Consider the following 20,919-nt stretch of genomic DNA (forward strand, 5'->3'; position numbering starts at 1 on the left):
GCCGGGACTTGTAATGTCCTGGTGGCACCGGGATATCAAACGGCGGATTCGGTGTTATGAGGACGGCGGCAAACCGAAAGTTACCGCTGTCCTTATGAGGCCCATATGTCTTGAATGAAATTCAATCAGAGTATGAGTTAGGGACAATTGCAAAGTACCTAATAACATCTTTGCAAGGACCAGGCTTTACTGATTCTGAAGAATGTGGGAGAACTTAATTTTTAAGCCAGACCAATCGTTTGGATTTTTCTATGGGGCATGTTTCTCCTTGGGCTTCGGAGCCCTGTGCACTCAGCAGAGCCTGACCGGTAAAGAAAGAATAGGGTTTCCCCTTCAAGACCACTCGCACCTGAAATTAAAGCAGTTTATTTTTCAGTTATGTAGTTTGCGTATTGCCATCCTCCTCCAACTGCATACGTTGGATTTGTATAGCCGGTCAAATTGCACAGCGAGTAGAGCGCTCGCTTTGGTATCTGTGCAGAGCCTGCTGACGCAGGGTCTAATCCCGGCAGGGCCAAACTCAGCCTTTCATCCTTCCGAGGTCTATAAATGAGCACCACACACCGTGGGTAATAAGAAGCAGCACTCCGATACCGGAGTGTTTGTAGCGCTTTATAAATGCTAAATTATAATTATTATTTATCATTGATCTTAATATGTGGTCACAATCATTGGTGCAGTCCACTGGCCAAAGGTGTTCTTTTACTTGTATGGATGACTATTGCAATTATGGCATGTAGTTTTAAGTGCATTAAGATAATGATATCTGTAAGATTTCCCCATTGTTGTAATGTGTGCCAACTGATAACCAGTATGTTGGGTACCCTGCTTTGTCTAATGCTATGAAGCTTGTTTTAGCCCCAGTTTTCAAATGTACTTTAGCTTTTATCTTTGCAAACAATGCATATGGTGCATATGAGCAATATTTAATTTACAAATGGCAGTAGCCTAATATACAGCGTAACCCAGGATACAATCATCCTAAGGATTTACGCAACATAATCAATCTGCCTCTGGAAAAAAAATCCAAGTCCCAAAGCGTTGAGATTGGTCAGCTAAACAAAGTGAGCCAAAGCCAGCCCCTTAACTTTTTTAGTAATGGTAGATAGTTGGAGATGGTATGTAGCAAGGGGCTAGCTGAGACCCAATAACTGGCAGCCATCATTGAGGAAGAACAACAAGATATTGATTATTCGAAAACCGGGAACCTTTTAAGTATGTTAAGGCTCCTGGAGACCCCTGGATCCTCAGTGTACTGCCTTTCAAGAGAGATCTCTAATCCTAAATTGAATACAGTACAAAAAAGAAGGTGGGTGAGGCGCGCACTCCCAGTCCTGGTCAATTGAACCTGTTGCAAAAAATATAATAAGTAGCTGGGTCAAATCCCAAAATGGACAAATATTCACAGGGTTAGATCCCTTCTGCTGCAAATCAGGTACTTGGTAATAACAGGGTTAGATCCCTTGCTGCAAATCAGGTACTCAGTAATAACAGGGTTAAATCCCTCAGCTGCAGTTCTGTGGTCTGTAGTTGTTCTCCTCCTAGCGCTTTCTTATCTCAAATAATCATCAGGGAGGCTGTTGAGCAGGTGTGTCTAATTAGACTCAAAGGATTCTGGTAGCTGTAGTGAAAACATTTTTTTTCTGTTCAGGTGACCAGCAACCGACACCCCTCCAAAGCACAAGTCCTTCCCAAATTTGGGGGAGGGGAGAGAACCATCTTTATGATTCTCCAAAGTGGGGCACAGTCACCCCGTGGCGCTGCCTCTGGAGCCCGGGACTCCCATAGCATTCAGTACAAAAAAGAAGGTGGGTGAGGCGCGCACTCCCGGTCCTGGTCAATTGAACCTGTTGCAAAAAATATAATAAGTAGCTGGCTCAAATCCCAAAATGGACAAATATTCACAGGGTTAGATCCCTTCTGCTGCAAATCAGGTACTCAGTAATAACAGGGTTAGATCCCTTGCTGCAAATCAGGTACTCAGTAATAACAGGGTTAAATCCCTCAGCTGCAGTTCTGTGGTCTGTAGTTGTTCTCCTCCTAGCGCTTTCTTATCTCAAATAATCATCAGGGAGGCTGTTGAGCAGGTGTGTCTAATTAGACTCAAAGGATTCTGGTAGCTGTAGTGAAAACGTTTTTTTCTGTTCAGGTGACCAGCAACCGACACCCCTCCAAAGCACAAGTCCTTCCCAAATTTGGGGGAGGGGAGAGAACCATCTTTATGATTCTCCAAAGTGGGGCACAGTCACCCCGTGGCGCTGCCTCTGGAGCCCGGGACTCCCATAGCATTCAGTACAAAAAAGAAGGTGGGTGAGGCGCGCACTCCCGGTCCTGGTCAATCGAACCTGTTGCAAAAAATATAATAAGTAGCTGGGTCAAATCCCAAAATGGACAAATATTCACAGGGTTAGATCCCTTCTGCTGCAAATCAGGTACTCAGTAATAACAGGGTTAGATCCCTTGCTGCAAATCAGGTACTCAGTAATAACAGGGTTAAATCCCTCAGCTGCAGTTCTGTGGTCTGTAGTTGTTCTCCTCCTAGCGCTTTCTTATCTCAAATAATCATCAGGGAGGCTGTTGAGCAGGTGTGTCTAATTAGACTCAAAGGATTCTGGTAGCTGTAGTGAAAACGTTTTTTTCTGTTCAGGTGACCAGCAACCGACACCCCTCCAAAGCACAAGTCCTTCCCAAATTTGGGGGAGGGGAGAGAACCATCTTTATGATTCTCCAAAGTGGGGCACAGTCACCCCGTGGCGCTGCCTCTGGAGCCCGGGACTCCCATAGCATTCAGTACAAAAAAGAAGGTGGGTGAGGCGCGCACTCCCGGTCCTGGTCAATTGAACCTGTTGCAAAAAATATAATAAGTAGCTGGCTCAAATCCCAAAATGGACAAATATTCACAGGGTTAGATCCCTTCTGCTGCAAATCAGGTACTCAGTAATAACAGGGTTAGATCCCTTGCTGCAAATCAGGTACTCAGTAATAACAGGGTTAAATCCCTCAGCTGCAGTTCTGTGGTCTGTAGTTGTTCTCCTCCTAGCGCTTTCTTATCTCAAATAATCATCAGGGAGGCTGTTGAGCAGGTGTGTCTAATTAGACTCAAAGGATTCTGGTAGCTGTAGTGAAAACGTTTTTTTCTGTTCAGGTGACCAGCAACCGACACCCCTCCAAAGCACAAGTCCTTCCCAAATTTGGGGGAGGGGAGAGAACCATCTTTATGATTCTCCAAAGTGGGGCACAGTCACCCCGTGGCGCTGCCTCTGGAGCCCGGGACTCCCATAGTATTCAGTACAAAAAAGAAGGTGGGTGAGGCGCGCACTCCCGGTCCTGGTCAATTGAACCTGTTGCAAAAAATATAATAAGTAGCTGGGTCAAATCCCAAAATGGACAAATATTCACAGGGTTAGATCCCTTCTGCTGCAAATCAGGTACTCAGTAATAACAGGGTTAGATCCCTTGCTGCAAATCAGGTACTCATTAATAACAGGGTTAAATCCCTCAGCTGCAGTTCTGTGGTCTGTAGTTGTTCTCCTCCTAGCGCTTTCTTATCTCAAATAATCATCAGGGAGGCTGTTGAGCAGGTGTGTCTAATTAGACTCAAAGGATTCTGGTAGCTGTAGTGAAAACGTTTTTTTCTGTTCAGGTGACCAGCAACCGACACCCCTCCAAAGCACAAGTCCTTCCCAAATTTGGGGGAGGGGAGAGAACCATCTTTATGATTCTCCAAAGTAGGGCACAGTCACCCCGTGGCGCTGCCTCTGGAGCCCGGGACTCCCATAGCATTCAGTACAAAAAAGAAGGTGGGTGAGGCGCAGGATCAGATGCAGAAGACACGATGAGCGTTCTGCTGCAGAGGATGCAGAATAACGCAAAGCAAGATTCATCCATCGGGTGTGGTTTAAATAGCCTCCTGTAGTGCTTAGGTGTCTCCTTCCACAGCCTCGCCTAGGTAAGAAAAAGAGTTCCTGCTTTCCAGAAGAGTTCCAGTGTTCTGAACCTAGGGAGTGGCTCCTGCCCCACCCAACAGGAAAAGTAGTCCCAAACAGAAGAGGATCAGAGGCTCAACTGGCAGGTAAGTAAGCAGCATGGTCTGCTGCAGGTAAGTCCACCCAAGCATTATGAGCCCGGCGCTTCCAGCGCTGGGACTGGGCATATTTATGAGCCTGGTTCCACTGGCGCCAGGACAGGGTCCAAAAGGTCCCAATTGGGACTGATTGGCACTCGGAACCTGGGTTATGGGTCTGCTTGCAAGGGAGTTGGGTAAGTCCTGACCTTTTGGAAGCAGAGATCATGACAATTAACTCTTTCTTCTGGGCCATAACGCCCGGTACGACCCGAGCTGCAGGTCTATAAAGCTATATTATAAAATTCCAGATTTGCAAGCAAATTGTAAGGTGGGTTATGTCGGAAGACAAGTGACTTGCATGAGCTGGCAAGTGAAAGGGTAATTCTGGCTCAATAGGTAGTAATACATCATCAAGTGGACCCAAAGTGGACATCTGTCATAGTATTGACATGACAACATTTCAAAAACTGGCCAAATAAATTTCTTTACCAATGATTATGGGTCAACCAAAATGAAGAAAAGCAAGCAAAATGACTTTCTTTTTCTTTTTGTTTGTTTTTGTGCAATGGTTAAAACAAAACCTTAAGTAGATGCCTCCACATTAAAAATCAATACATACATTTATACAATAGTCCTATTACATTCTTTGAAAATAACATCACTAAAATCCTAAAATACATAGTATGTTTCTTTTCAACTCTATAAAAATATTCACCTTCCACAGCACTTACGTTGCACTCTCTATCAACTTCAGTGCCTCTTTCCAAACATAGAAGGCCGCTGCTGTGATAACAATTGACCTAGCACAGCCTAGCACAATAAATATTATTCTGGAATTGGTCACTTAACACAAACCATTGATGGTTTTGCTGCACAAAATAACCCTTCTTGTAGAACTCTGTCATGCTGAAGCAACTAGTGAGTAACTGAGGTCTCCTGTTTCTGTTTACACAACCTGCATAGCCTTTCGTCATGAGGAATACCCCACCACATGCCTTGATGTTCATAAGTAGGGAGGCTATTGAACCTTAAATGGGTTATAAAACACCTTACTTTTGAGTTAGAAAATGTTGTCAGGTAAGTACAACTCTGACCTTAATAAAGAGAGTGCATACTTTTCCTTGCCAACCTTGTCAACCTTGTCTGGCACATATCTTTATCCCATACAACAGTTTTCTTTTTTAGAAGGTCCATACCTCAGCATTATCCATGATCTCACTAAGTGAAATACCAATTGCAGATAAATGACTTCTTACAGTATCCTAAAGGTCAATAATAAAAACATTGGGCTTCTTTTCAACTCGGCTGCAAGTGACATTAGAGACCCCTGCTCAGAGGACAACATGGAACACCATAATTTACATCTGGCAATCAACATGTCAATCTTATAGATTGTACCCCTAATTCCAGTATAAGGGCCTCCAACGGTACTGACTGGGCCTCAGAATGTTCCCTTCCACCATTTCTAACCAGGCACTCCTATATACAGATGAAGAAAAACGCTCCATATAGTATCTCGGGAACAATAAATGTGCTGTATGCACTGATCATACGTTCAACATTAGATCCAACGTTTCTGCATATACATTTCTTTAAAATCAACCACTTGCTCATGATTTTAGGCATGTAAAAGTCCTTGAGGAACCTGGTATTTTGATGCAATCTAATATGAAAATCCAGGTACAGATAATCACTTGCGACTTCAATCGGGGTGGCATTATGTCGCCAGACAAGGCCAGGATCCTGTGTTGCTCGCCTGCTTAAATGCAGAATTTTAGTTTTATTGATGTTAATTACTAACTCATTCTGCTAGAATAGGTACTAAGTGCTCCAATCAAACGCTGGTAACCGATCTGTGTATGGTATGCATAACATAACCAGGAGATAGGTACACCATCTAATGAGGGGGGGGGGGGGTCGATTTCGTACCTTGTTAATCGCCTGCACCATATCAGATGTATGCAGGTTATATGATATAGGAGCAAGTGCACAACCCTGTTTTAGCCCCACATTCGTCTCCATGCGCTATGTCAAATGCCCCTCCCGATTGGTGCAAATTCTGACCGTAGTATCAGTGTATAGAGACATAATGAGATGTAATAAATGCGGATTGATGTTCCATTTACGCAATTTGGCCCATAACAAAGATTGATTCACTGTATCGAAAGCCTTCAAAAAATCTATTAAGCATCTATATATATATAGATGCTTATTCTTATGCACAGCCTTCGATATTATACACAGTCGAATACTTTTTTCGAAAGTCTACTTGAAAATTGTACAAAAGTTGATTCTTCGCTACCCAACCATTTGTTTTTTCCGAAACAAGGAGGCAAAAATCTTTGAAATACTGTCTAACATGGCTAATAGCCCATAAGACGGATTACTCCGACAAGCCTTGTTAAATACCGCAATCAAAATAGAGGTTCGCCAGTTCGGGGCAATAATACCAGTTCTTCATACGTCAGCAAATAAATCGGAGCGCTTGACCACACGTCTGGATTTGTCCTAATCACTACATTGGCCAGCCCGTCTGGTCCTGGAGCTCTCAAATTATTTAGGGCTTTAACAATCAGGAGAATGTCTATCCAATCAAAATCAATCACACAATTACATACAAGGGGTCCAACATTACAGTTATCTCGAGCAGGAACTTTATAATATAGAGCCTTATTGAAAGTCACCCAGTCCTTTTCAGAGACCTCAACATCGTCACATTTGGATTTTTCATTAAGAGATTGCCTGATAAAGGCCCAAAACCTCTTATCATTCCACTTGAGTAAGTCAAACAGAAACATCCAATTGGCATTATACATTTTTACCCACTTTTTATATTTGGTTGCCAGCTTACTAAGTCCATTTTTCTTCTTGTGGGCTCATGGCTTTCAATCATTGATGCAGGGAATACACCCGCATAGGACAGAGTCTTCTTGTGCATTTTGAAGTCTAGGGGCCTCATTCCGAGATTGCCTCCAATACTGTGTCCGGGTCCGGTCTGGTTGGATGGGGATTTACCGGGTCATTCCGACGCTGGAGGACCCGGAAAGTCCCCATTCAACCAACCATTCCTCATTCCCATTTGAGCCCCCATAGGGAATGGGAATGGGGAAGGCGCTAATTACGGGCCCGCAAATAGCGGGCCCGTAATTAGCGCCCTGGTCCCTTAGCGCGACCCGTAAAGGACGTGTGGTCATACCACACATCCTTTACGGTTCCCACTAAGGGACCTCGGAATTGGGCGGTAAGGGTTTACCGGCACTGGTCTCCTTACCGGTGCCCGGTGCCTGGTATCCCTTACCGGCCAACTCAGAATGAGGTCCTAGGTCTGGATCAGTAAGAGGAACCAAACTCTGTTGAGGAAGCTTGAGATTTTAAAGTAAGAGCAGGGATGGTAGAACTGGAATTCACAAATGCAAAACTTTTTATTTTAACAGTGTAATACAAATTTGTTTCACCTGCACAGTAAGTAGCAGGTGATATAAGCTTTTTGTGATGGTTTTTCAGTATGCACACGAAAGTGTTTTCAATCTGAAAACATCAATGTTTCCTGTGTGAGTTCAGAAATGGGCAATGGTAGGCTACTTCACATAAGTGGCAACATTGTACTTGATGTCGGTAACCAAGTGCATACAATTTAAGTATATCAACTTAATTCTATTGGCTATGAATAGAAACTAACAAAATATCCTTCACCTTTATCTTCCTGTTTGGTAGTGACTTGTAGTGGTGCCTACATCTCTTGTAAGGGCTCTATAAAAGGGAGGGAAACTCCAGAACTACACAGCAAATGGTACAGGTGCAGCGTTGGACTTTATCTTTACTGTTCCCTAGCATCAGTCAGTACTGGCCAGAAAGCCACGTTTTTATGCCATCAATTGCCTGTTGGGGCTATTTTGATAGGGCATGCACATTAATGGGGATTGTTTGTGTGCAAGTAAGGGAACATTTTGCTACTCTTATCACTTCTGTATATTGACATTTATGTAGTTACTCGTTATATGGCCACCCAGATGTTTTGGCATAGAATTGTCATGATCCTTCATCACTGGCTGTGTGATTGCTGAGATCGATCAGAGATAAAAATCAAACACACACTGAGGGTCACAAATTGGGTTTTGTACATACTGTGTTTGGACCACAAAGTGCAGAAGCAGTAAATGGTGTGCACCAAAAACCAGTTTGTTGAACATATATTATTTAATGGTTAACTTGTATTAACTAGAGTGGTGCCCATTCCTTATTACAGTTTCTGTATACTCCCATCGAAGCAACTGTAGTTGCTTCCACCACCCCACCCCCAAGTGCTTTTTTGCTGGCCTCAAACCATGTCAAAGACCCAGCTCCTGTTTATGCATCCAACTGGTGGCCTGTGAACACCACAACCAACGCAGCCTTTGTTTGTCCTTTGGTGTAGCTATATTATATTCCTCTCAATTCCCTGACCTTGCCCCTGGTCGGTTAGTCCTTCAGTCGGCTGCATATGCCAGTTTTAAGGTGTTCTGCAGCATGGCTTTTCACGGGCCATAATGGCCGCCCTACAAAATTGTTTGCCCACTGTCAACCAACCAGATTAGCTAGTAATTGACCAAGGGGCCACGCTCTCCTTTCTTCATGCCTTGCAACCATTAAAATGTGGATGACCAGTTCCTACTTAAACCTTCCAAGACCAAATTCATACTCCTGGGGCACTCCATCAAGAAGGAACCCACTCAAAGGTGGTTGGATGAAATGTGCTTTGATGGGTTCATCCCTCACTGCACCCACTCAGCAAAGTCCCTACACTTCATTGTGGATAATGATCTATCCATCTGAAAACAGATTGCGTAAAAGGTCAAACAGCTTGGTAACGGGTATCTCTAAGTCACAATATCAAGCCTTTGCTCCCACATAAGGACTTCCAAACAGTGGTGCAGACCAAAGGGATTATGCATATACACTGGAGTAACGCCCTTCTCGCAGGGCTCCCAGATGTCCACCTGACCCACTTAAAGCAGCCAACCACAGCGTGGTTCATCTCATGACCGGCATTAGGAAATTTGACCAAATATAAAACCCACTATGTGTGAATTGCACTCACTGCCCATCCCGTCTAGGGTCTGGTTCAAAACTGCATGCCTCACCTACAAGCCAACCATTGCCAGTGCACCGGCTTACCCAACGGCCATACAAAAGACATCAAGCGGCACATGGGTACAATCACCAAAGTGCACATTTGACTGACTTGCAAGGAAGTAAACAGAAACCTGTCCTGTTAATACTATACTCCAGTCCTCTTGAACTTCATCCCTGTGTCAATTCAGATTCCTCCAAGTCTACTTCTTTTGAATATCTGCCTCTTCCAAAAAGATTCTGGCCAATCTTTGCACACCCCCATGCGTCTATTGAATTGTTATAAATATTACAAAAGTTTTATTTATTTAATGGTGCTTATATAACACTTTTTATCCACTGTGCTTTACAGAAATACAAATTCCGGTACATTAAAATTGAAATGATGGTATATATAAGCCAGCAAGAACAAAATCCTAATTCACATGAGGATCCATGAAAGACAGATTGTAGTAAATATTTTGTCAAACGTTTTTAAACTTTATTTGTATTGTATTCATTTGACTTCTAAAGCGCCTTACACCAAAGCACTGAACAAAACCATAAGCGGTATAGTAATGGAAAATGCACAATCAGTGTGAAAGGTCAGGTCAGGATGATTGAAGATAGCCTTGTGATGTGAGTTTTGAACAGAGATAGGAAGGGGATGCAGCGAATTTGAAAGGGCAGAGTGTTCCAGAATGTTGGAGCAAGCTGCGAGAACGGAAGCGACAGGGCACGCATGGAGTGCGAAGGACGGTTAGAACGAATTTAGATTGGGAACAAAGAGAGCGAGTGGGGGAGTAGAAAGAAACAGAGGCAAGATAAGGAGGGGCAAGGTGGTTCAGACATTTAAAAACTATACACAGAAAATGAAACTATAGGCAGTGTTCAAAAGAAAGCCAGCTTAGAGAGGGCACAGCAAGACAAATTGATTCACGGGGGGATAGAGGGAAAATAAGACCATTGTATATTGAGCAGAGAGGGGCAAGTTTGTAGGCAGGGAGGTCGAAGAGGATTGGAGTAAGTGGGAAAAGACCAATACATAGAGAAGAAGTTTAGTCGCATGTGTTAAGAAATGGGTGAGCCTTCCATGTATTAAACAGCTGATACTGACATGATCGAGAAATAGAAGATATTTTGGAAGCAAAGGAGAGAGAGGGGAGTCAAAGATATTGCCCAAGTTATGGGCCGTGTGAGAGTGAGTAATAGATGAAAAGGCAGAAAGATGATTATAGGGGGAGGAACAGTGAAAGCAGGAAATAAAATCCCCTCAGAAAATGATAAGACTCGATGGCAAATAGACGAGCAGAGAGATTAGAATAGATTTCAGAAAAAAAGAGATCTGAGAGTCATCGGCATAAAGGTGATGCGAGACTCCAAAGGAAGAGTTAATAGCGGCAAGAAGGCTGGTGTATAAAGGAAACCAAGAGGACCAATTAAGGAACCCTGCGGACCACCATAGGTGAGCGGATGAGTAGGGGGAACATTGGTTGTGCCAGGAGACAGAGAAAGTATGGGATGATAGATAGGAAGTAAACCAATCAGATCCGTGCCATGAAAGCCAAGATCATAAAGTGATGAAAACAGGATAGAGTGATTGCCAGTGTCAAAGCCGCAGAATGATCAGGGAGAACAAGAAGAGAGGAGTGTATAGACTATCGGGCAGTAAAAAGGGAACTGGAGACAGCAAGAAGAGCCTTTTCGGTGGAGTGGGAAGGTCGAAAACAATTTTGGCGAAGGGGAAGAAGAGAAGGTGAAATCTGTGAGTAAACTGAATTGGAGGAATTTAGAAAGGAAAGGCAGAGGAGATATAGGCAGAAAGTTAGCAGGAGAGGAAGAGTCAAAGGATTCTTTTTTTTTGTTTAATTGGAATGATCGCAGCGTATTTAGAGGGAGGGGGAAAAACAGCACAAGAAAGAGAAAAATAAAGCAGTGAGAAAGGGGATAAGAATGGGATAGACTGATGAGGCAAGTGATAAAGGGAGAGGGTGGATGAGCAGGTGCAGAACTGGGGTTGCCCTTGAAAGAATGATGGAAACAGAGGAGAAAAATGACGTTAGCATGGGTGGAAAGTGAGGAGGAAAGTTGGGAGAGGAAGAGGGTGATCTAGTAGAGTAATGTAATGGAGAGAGTTTAGGAGAGAAGAACCTGGCAAAGTCAGAGCCCGTAAAATTAGAAAGAAAAGACAGCAAGAGCAGAGGGAGAGAGGATACGATTAAGAGTACAGGATAGGTATCCGGGTGGAGGTGAAAGAGAGGTGAGGAGGTTGCTGAAGTATTCCCTTTTTGCCGTCGGTAAGAGTGAGTTAAAGGTAGAATGTAGAGAGGAAAGAGAAGCAAGGTCGGCAAGCAGATGTGATTCAGATTTACATAGAAGCCACCTCAGAAGATGCAGAGAGGGGTTCATCCAAGGTTGAGGTTTTATGAGCCAGAGAGGAACAGGAATGAATATCAAAAGGTAAAGAATAGAATTATTAAAAAGAGGGAAATGAGACCAAAATCTGCATCATCAGCATAACAATGAACCTGGAACCCAAAGTCTGATTATTTATAGAAGCTAATGATGAAGTGTAAAGATTTAAAGGAAAGCCACAAGGGGAAGAAAAGGAGCAAAAAGTAGAATCTTTCCAAGAAACAGTGAATTAGCAATTGGAAAAATAGGAAGAGAACCACTTAAAAACAGAACCAGAAAGACCACTGGAAGAAAGAGTAGAAAGCAAAGTAGGGTGATTAACGGTGTCAAATTCTGCACTCACTCGATGACTTGTTGAAATCCTGCTACCAATGTTTTGCTCTACAACTTATACAGTGCTCTGTTGCGCCCGAACTAGGGCTGCACTACCAAAATGTATAATAATAAAAAAGTGAAATCCTCCGTTCAGTAGAATGGTCTGCAAGTAAGTTGCTTACATTTTGTATGTGTGTGCTGTTATTGTTGTTATTCACAGTGGTCATCCATAAGAACTTGACATTTACATTTCATAGTAAATAGTTTAGTTTAATAGGACACATGTTGGAAGATATAATAATGATTGACAAGCAGGAAGGTAAATACGGTTGCATCCTATTTGGTAGATTGTTCTAAGCTGAATGTCATCATTGTAGGTTATTAAGTAGGAGGAGTTTTACTGAAGATGTTTTCCATTTCCAGGAGGCAGTTTTTATGAGGATTTGGTCTGTAGAAATACTATTACAAATCTGCTTGTCAGCGTGCAACTAAGATTGGAATGCCCAGATAAGTTGTACTTTTCCTTTGATGGTAGCACCAGATTCAGGAAAGGGAAATGGTGATATTGGTTCACAGTTGGCCTCTGCATTGCCCAGCTCACGTCGTGCACTAATGGACACGCTTGTATAGATGCTGATAACTTGTTGTATTTTGATTATTTAAGTGTTTGCCATGCTTAGACAAATATGGGTGTAATTGCCCAGTTTCATATTCTATGCTTCCCATTGAGGGAAATCCATAATTCAAAGGACTGATGTCATAAACATAGCCATTATTGTGATGAATCCCTGGATGTTGTCACTTCTCCCCTAGGGGAGCCCCTTTCCATAAGGCCAGGGAGGTGAGGCAGCTACCCGATAGTTCCCCTGGGGGTGGTACTCAGCGGGTGAATCTCATGAGGAGGGAAACCCCCTATGGGAGAAATGACAATCCAGGGAGAACATGGCATCCCCCTAGCCATGTAACCCTAACCAGCCTTCCTCTCTTACCCCCAACAACACCATCCCTAGTGTTCCTATCTGTTTCCCTAAATCGAGTAAGATAGGGAGTACTGCGATGAGGAGTCTAACTGACTCAATGGGAGTCCTCAAAATCAATACTGAGACAAGGAGGAGATGTGGAAGCATAGAGCGAACCTCTGTGAATCATACTGAGCAGTCAAGTCTTTCTGTATTTCCTATTGGTCTAGATATGAGTGAAAAAGAAGAGGGAAATTCAAACTCACTAAAAGATCCTCCCTGGAGGAACTGGGAGCTGTGGAGCCAGCAGCCTGGAGCCAAGCGAAGCAACCAAAGACAGGGCACTTAACCGTCAGCAGAGACTCTCCAGAGGGCTCCGTCATGGTCTGGCTGTGTCTGGAAGCAGGAAGACGAAACACCAGCTGATCGAGGGAGCTGGAGAACGTGGTCCACCTGGAGTACAACCCCCGAAAAGGGGAAGCTACTTCAGAGCCACTGCAGAAAATGCAGGAGGAGATCTACAAATAGGGACGAGACCCCCAGAAGCAGCTGGCGTAGACTGGTGAGCAACCATAGAAAGGTTGGGAAACCAGGAGGCTTGCTGGGAACCACAGGACTATAGAGTGGGACACAGGTTGGGAACCTGTAGTGTGCTCTTCTTCGTGGCAGTCCCTGGGAGCGTGGAAGACCAGGGCTGCCTAGATCGAGAGCAAGAAGCCAAAGGGGTCTGGGACACAAGGGCAAGACAAGAAATCAAAGGGGTCTGGGACCCAAAGGAGAAGGAAGCCAATACCACAGGGGTCTGGGACCCAACAACAAGAATACCTGGCAGGATAGTGAACAGGGTACAAACTGTTAAGAATTAGGAAAAGCCGAGAAGGAATTGGGATCCACACCCAATAATGAACTATCCACAAAACCTTTGTTATAGTCACAGTGCCTGGCAGGATAGTCAACCAGGTAGACTGTGAACACAGTGAGCATTGTGTTAAAGAGATGGGGAAGGGCGATATATCCCCTGGTGTTTGTGGACATTGTAAAAGGAATCGAGAGGAGGGAGTCCTTCTCTGGACATTGTGAAAATACAAGACTTTTGTTTTATGTGCCTTATTGAACTTTCAATCCAAGGAACCCTTTTTGGAAACACACAAAGTGAACCTTCGGCAATCATCCCAAAGGAAGAAACTTACCTTCTGAATCAAGAAGACGTACCCCTTTTCTTTAGTTGAATATAGTATTAGGGATGGAATTAGGTTTATGAACACAGTACGGTGAACTCTGTTTTAGACGGACATCCTGACACATTACCAGGTATTTTTTGAGGCAGGTAAACCCCTCTTAGAGCTAGGGTCAGACAAGGTTTACGCTTTTGTTTTACTACCAATAGGTCTATAGCCAGAAATATGCCTCCTGTGTGCCAGTCTCCTCCTTCCACACCCTTACAATCTAAAAATACAATGTTGCACATAACTGCTCTGGGACCACAAGTAGCAGCCTGCATACTACAAAGGTTATAAAAAAATAGCCTGGGACGTGGTCTAATGGAGCATTGATGTGGGCATGTTCTCTGTAACTACGAACATCTGAGGCTCATTTGTCCTCTTCTCGCCCAATAACAGACCCACAGTTTATTTATTGTATTTGTTGATGGCACCCAGACCCGGTGGTATCACAGCGCTAGAAGCTTGGTACGGTTAAGGAGTTACAATATATGTTGAAGTCAGTACATTTCTGGTGGGGTAATTACAGTGGGGAGGCAATTTTAAGATTCAGATAGTACATTCCCAGTGGGGCATTACAGTAGGTTCCGGCATATTCATTAAACAAAGCAGTTTTTACTTTCTTACAGAAGAGCGGGTCGGAGGGTTCTTCTTGGATACAGTATGCACAGGAGTTCCACAGGGTGGGAGCAATAACGGTGAATCGGCTACCACCAGCTCTCTTTCTGTTGAATCTGGTGTGGCAAATTTAGTTTATTTTATACCGCACGCCAAACCCTGAGGTAACTGGGCACGGGAGACTTGGAGCATGTTACAACAGATTATAGACATACAAGATAATAACAATAAGTGCAAATGACCGGGTTACACAGTGGTCAAGGGGCAGGCATCAGCAGAAATACAGTGGTTAGACAATGGTTAGAATGTCGGGCAGTGGGAGAGTTTTTGTTGGTTAGCCAAGACTTTGTTTTTGTTCTGAAGGTCCAAAACGATAGTTCTGCTCTAAGGTTCACAGGTAAAGCGTTCCATTGTTTGGCAGCTAGGACCGGAAAGCTGGAGCCACCTACTTTTTTAGGGAGAATTTGGGGAAGGATAGTCCGAGAGCATAAAGCGTTCTGGTAGGTCTGGCTGATGTGTTTGCTGAACTTGTCTACCAAGTACTTGGGGGCGTCATTAGAGTGGCATTTGTGGACGATGACGAGTGTTCTAAGGGTGATTCTGTCTCGTACAGGGAGCCAATGGGCATCTTTTCTGAAGCTGGAGATGTGAGAGTGCCACGGGATACTCTGAGCCGTTCTGAGGGCATTATTCTGCAGTACCTGCAGTTTTTTCAGATTGCGCTCTGAGGTGCCAAGGAAGAGAGTGTTGCAATAGTACATTTTTTAGGGCACCAGTGCTCTGGCTAGGTTAATGCAGCTGGAGGGCCAGAGGAAGGTTTTGCAGGCATTAATGAGCGTAATTGTGTAAGCCGTGGAGGAGGCTGTGGTGTTTACTTGTTTTTTTGAGCGAGAATGTGGAGTCCAAATAAATCCCCTAGGGTTTTGATTTCTTTGACCACTGTGATTAGGTTACCATCTATGTTGATAGAAGCGTAACGGGGGGTCCAGTTTGTTTAGCCGTGGTTGGGAGCTGACGAGAAGGAGCTCAGTTTCCTCATTGTTAAGGTGTAAACTGTGTTCTGCCATCCATGCTTGGATCTCGAGGTAGAGGTTGTTAATCCGAATGGAGTCCTCTTCATAGCAATCTGATAGGGTGATGAGAACCTGGGTATCTTCAGCATAGTTTGTGTACTTGACACCCAGGTTATCTAGGCGGTCGAACAATAGCTTAGTGAAGATATTGTATAAGGTTGGCGAGACGCACAAACCTTGTGGGACGCCGCAGAGGATGGGGATGGGGTGGGCTGAGGCCCCCGGCGAAAAGACCCGGGTGCTTCGCTGGGCTAGGAAGGATTGGACCCAAGTGGTTGCCTGATTGGAGAATGCAGTCGAAGCCGTCAGATGTTCCGTGAGGATCTGGTGGTCAACGAGGACGAAGGCTGCCGAGAGGTCAAGCAGCAGGAGAATGGCTAGATTGCTCTTGTCCTTTGCCTCGTCCATCTGAATTTTTAAATCCAGAAGGGCTGTCTCTGTTCCGTGCCTTGGCCTTGAGCCAAATTGTCTGAGGCCCAAAAGATTGTTCTCCTCCAGATGCTTCTGGATTTGCAAGTAAGATGGAGGAGGAGGAGCGCAGGCTGCGTACGTTTTTTTTTTTTTTTGTGATGGGACAGGTGTGGTAGGGATGGGCAGTATTATGAAGACGGCGATGAGTGATGGACAGGATTTTGAACTCAATGCGCACCTTAATTGGGAGCCAGTGCGCTATATGTCTCGCAAGCGAGATGTGATCTGATCATTTCAGACCCCAGACTGCGCTGAGGGCATTATTTTGGATCAGTTGTAGTTTGTTGAGGTTTTTCAGTGCAGTACCGACAAGGATGGCATTGCAGCAATCAAGTTTACTTCCAATGATGGCCCTCGCTGGGGCGAGGCAGTTGTTGGTGGTTATGAATGTTCTGCTGAGGTTGATGCGAGTCAGGATGGGCTCCCAGTGTTTTGACGTGAGTCGAAACGGGGGTGATCTTCCCATAGATGCAGAAAGAGGCAAAGGCAGGGTCAAGGTGTTTGAGGCGGTGCGGTGAGTCAACAATAAGGAGCACCGTTTTGTCATCATTCAGATAGAGATGGTGTGTAGCCATCCAAGCCTGGATAATACTGTAGATAATGGTTAATGTTGGCCGTAAAGTTCAAGATTACCGGTGAGTTTGTGGAGGACCTCCGTGTCGTCTGCAAGATTTGTGTATGACATGTTGAGGCTGTCCAAATGAGGCTTAGTACACATATTGTACAGAGTCGGTGAGGGGCAGGATCCTTGTGGGACAGCATAGGATATGGGGATCGGGTCAGCTGCTTCTGCCCCCAGGAAGACTCTGGAGGATAGTTCGGTCAGGAAGGAATTGATCCAGTTTGCCGCTTAGGGGGAGAGGTTGAAGGTGGCAGTGAGGTGGTAGCATAAGATTTTGTGGTCAACGAGATCAAAGGCTGCTGAGAGTTCGAGTAGGAGGAGGATGGCAAGCTCCTGCTCATCGCGTATGTGATCAAGCTGTATCTTTAGGTCGAGGGGGACCGATTCAGTTCTGTGTTTGGGTCTGAACCCTGATTGGCGGGTGCCCAGTAGGTTGTGAGTTTCAAGGTGGGTTTGAAGTTGTGAGTAGGCGGTAGGGTCAAGAATGCTCAGGTCACCGGGCACCGTTGTGATAGGATGGTAGTTGGTGGGGAGCGTAGGGTCAGGGGAGGATTTCTTCAGGAGAGGTGTGGTCCAAGCTTCTATGATAGAAAAGGGTACTATGTGGGACATGAAGGAAGCATTAATGAAGTTGGCAATATTTGGGACAAGTGGCTCGGCACACATCTTGACAAGGTGGGCTGGGCAGGTGTCTCCTGAGCAGTTAGAGGCTTTGAGGTGTTGTATGGTAGTGAGCAACCCTGTCTGGGAGTCAGGTCGTATGGGGGGATTTAAGAGGGGAGGGTCATGGGAGCATAGGGAGTGATGAAAGCAAGGGGGTATGAGACTGAGGAAGAGAGGAGGGATTTCTTTAGCTTGGTTTTGTCCCTGAGGTTGTAGATTTTGATGGCTAGGGCTAACTGTATGAGGGAGCACCAGGCTTTGTTTTTAGGGAAGTTGTGAATAGGGGGGGGGGGTCTGGAATTTCAAGCTCCTTGAGGATTTTAAAGCGCAATAAGATGCTGAAAACGGATCACTCTGTAACAATATTCCCTTGAGGGGAATTCCTAAAGCAATTTCAGACCAAGATCTGGAGGAATATGTGCATGACTTATTTGCAGCAATGTGAGTCTAGGCAGAGGACTTCATCCTTAACTTAGACAGAACTCACAGTATATACAACACATATCGGCAAAGCAGGACTTTAACCCTAGATGTTCTGACATGGATCACCTTTTTTTCACAAGTTGATGACAATATCCCAGACATCCCACCTCGTATTCAATTTAGGGACACCCACATTGTTTTGTTCCAGGACTTGTCGCAGTTGACCCTGCTTAAGAGGAAGGGTCTCCATAGGGTAACAGAGTGGCTCAGAGGGAATTTCATAAAATACTGCTGGGGCTTTCCATGCAAACTACTCTTTAAGGTAGATTGGACCCAGAGATCAGTTTCTAAACTAAGGGAAGCTTGGGACCTCTGGGGAGATCCTCCCCTCTGCCCCCCAACAGCAGAGAATTCGGGAGCTAACCCAACCTATGAACTGTTAAAACCACTACAGAGTGCAAGGAAGAAACACACGCCAAAGAAAGCTCTAGCACCAAGATCTGCCCCCCATGAACATTGACCCCCAAGATCCCCCGCTTAGAGAGCACTTTAATAATGAAGATGTAGAAGTAATAGCATATTGAGGGATCTGGGTGATTTGTTAGAGTTAATTTGATTGTGGTGGAATTGATCTTTTTTGAGGTTTCTTTTCTTTTTTTTCTTGGTTGGTAATATTCTGCCGCAAATATATGCGGGGGGAGACCTCCCGCAACGGCCCCATATTAATTATTACCCTAAACCCACCCCCCACATATATTTGCTGCAAAAACGGTCTCCCAAAAATGTGATCAAATCCACCACGATCAAATCAGATACGGTCAAATTTGGTAATACGCTATTGAGAAGAGTATTCTCCTTTTGCTTTTCATATGGGCAAGAGCAGTAGAGGGGTATAGGGACTGAGATGGCCAGATGGGAGGGACTGTAGTGGAAAAGAGGTCTGGGAAGAGTGTGGGCGGCTTCCTCCCTTCTCTCTTAATGAAGGGGGGGGCGGGAAAGGAAGGGAGGAAAATGGAAAGGAGTGATGATAATCTATTGTACCCTGAATTCATGAGCCATTTTCTGGGAGGGCAAGAGGGGAGGAAAGTGCGTCTCATCTGCAGACATACGCCCATATGGACAAGCGGACTTAATGTTGCTTGATTGTCTAATTCGAAAACTGTTTCACAGTTACTGGTTGTTGTATTTTCTTTACTGGGAACCACCAGAGTTGTATCATATGTCTCAATTCTATAATTACTGGAATGCCCGTTGGCGGATGTCACAAAGGAAAATGCTCAATTAAATCATTGTTATGTCCCTACATGTTCCCTAAATTCGCCTGCAAAGAGTAGATCTATGGGACGGACGGAGGCTGTGTAAACAGACTGCAACTACGGTCTGCCTATAAGAAACGCACCTGCTTGGGAAAGGCGTCGGAAGGCTTGCGTCTAGGAATTAGGCCTATTTCTTTTGTTTGCCTCTGATGGGGTTAAATAAAAAAAAAGGGGGGGTTGTGCTACTTATCAACAAAGATCCCTATATGCACCCAACAAGTCTCAAGTCTTCAGAACCATCCTCCCAGAACTTATTGAGTTCTGCGAGTGAAATGTAATTGTTGGGGGAAACTTCAACTGCATATTAGACCCAGACATACAATCTCCTCATCGATATAGGCGGATAAACGAAATGTCCATGCTCTGGCACAAATGCTTGGGAAATACTTGTTGATTGAGCTGTGGAGATTCTTCCACTCATCTGACCGAGACTATGCACACTGTTCTTTTGCACAAAACATCTCTAGAATAGAGATGAGTCACTCCTCCTGTAGCCTTGTCCGGTACATAAATAATGTAAAAATAGGGCAGAAACCCATCTTATCAAGCCCCAGAGAAAGTGACAATTGTGAAACCATTGGCTCTGAGAACCTTAAGACGTCCCTTGCAACTAAATGACTTCCTATTCAAAGACCAGGTTATCCTTACCCACATGGAAGAAATATAAGACATTATTTTAAGGAACATGAGCAAGTCGACGTAGGTTGGAATATAATACGCAGTGATCGGATTTAAGATTGGATGAGCAGGAGCTAAAAGCAGCTCCTGGGTATTCAACATTAACCAGTGTGCGGGAGCTACCACTAGGGAACAAGGAGTTGGAAAATGGCAAATCCAACCTCTATGCAAGATGCAAACGTAACATTTTCTCCATTATTTATGACCCTGTATGATTTATGTCATAAAAATGTGTCTTAATGCTTATGAATAAATTGTCCCAAATGCACAGAGTTAATGTCAGTTCTCCAGTATGGGGTCTGGCATGGATTCACATGCTCATGAATATTCCCCGTCGTCCGGCTGGAAATCCTTGGTAAAAAGAAACTGTTTCACTTTCACTTACAAACTATATTTCTCTTCTAAACTAATCACTGTCCTCTGGGTCATACTGTCCCCATCCAATGACAGTTTTCTCCCTAAACCCCTCCTCTGGCAGCCATCTTTAGATTTTTACTGCACGATTAAAGGAGTCCTCAAGTTTGTTCTGCAAGCTACTTCTAATTTTTTGCGTGTTTATTTGCGGAAAAAGATTCTATTTTTGTTCTGAAAGAGCCTGTGTGCTCTTCTCTCCATCTGCCGACAGCAGGGATCCATTGTCTGTGAATTTCAGCGCCCCTTGAGGGTGAAGATCGCCGAAGTTTCAAGAAGGCCATCGGTCCTACTTTGCACCCTACGACCATGACGGAGGAGAAGGAAAGAAGATCCCTCTTCAAGCCCTGCACCAAGTGCGGGCTACGGAATGTGTTTGTGGGAGACGAGCACCTGCAATGCCTCTACTGTCTCCATCCGGACCACAAGGTAGCAGAGTGCGAGATCTGCCTCAGCTTCTTCAAGAAGACGACGAAAGATGGGCACAGTAGACTGTCGGCATGGCTGAACGCCAAGGCCTCTGCCCCATGCTCCGAGCAGGATCATGCTACACAGAGGACCGGGCTTCTAAGTCCTTTGAG

General features: G+C 44.6%; 1 protein-coding gene across 2 annotated transcripts in view; it reads left to right on the forward strand.

The window, feature by feature from the left end:
- TPRKB (TP53RK binding protein) overlaps positions 1–20,919 on the forward strand; it is a 139,344-nt gene that overhangs the window by 58,561 nt on the left and 59,864 nt on the right. The window lies entirely within an intron of this gene.

Source organism: Ambystoma mexicanum, chromosome 12 (assembly GCF_040938575.1).
Source record: "Ambystoma mexicanum isolate Mex_15411 chromosome 12, UKY_AmexF1_1, whole genome shotgun sequence".
Classification (NCBI taxonomy): domain Eukaryota; kingdom Metazoa; phylum Chordata; class Amphibia; order Caudata; family Ambystomatidae; genus Ambystoma; species Ambystoma mexicanum.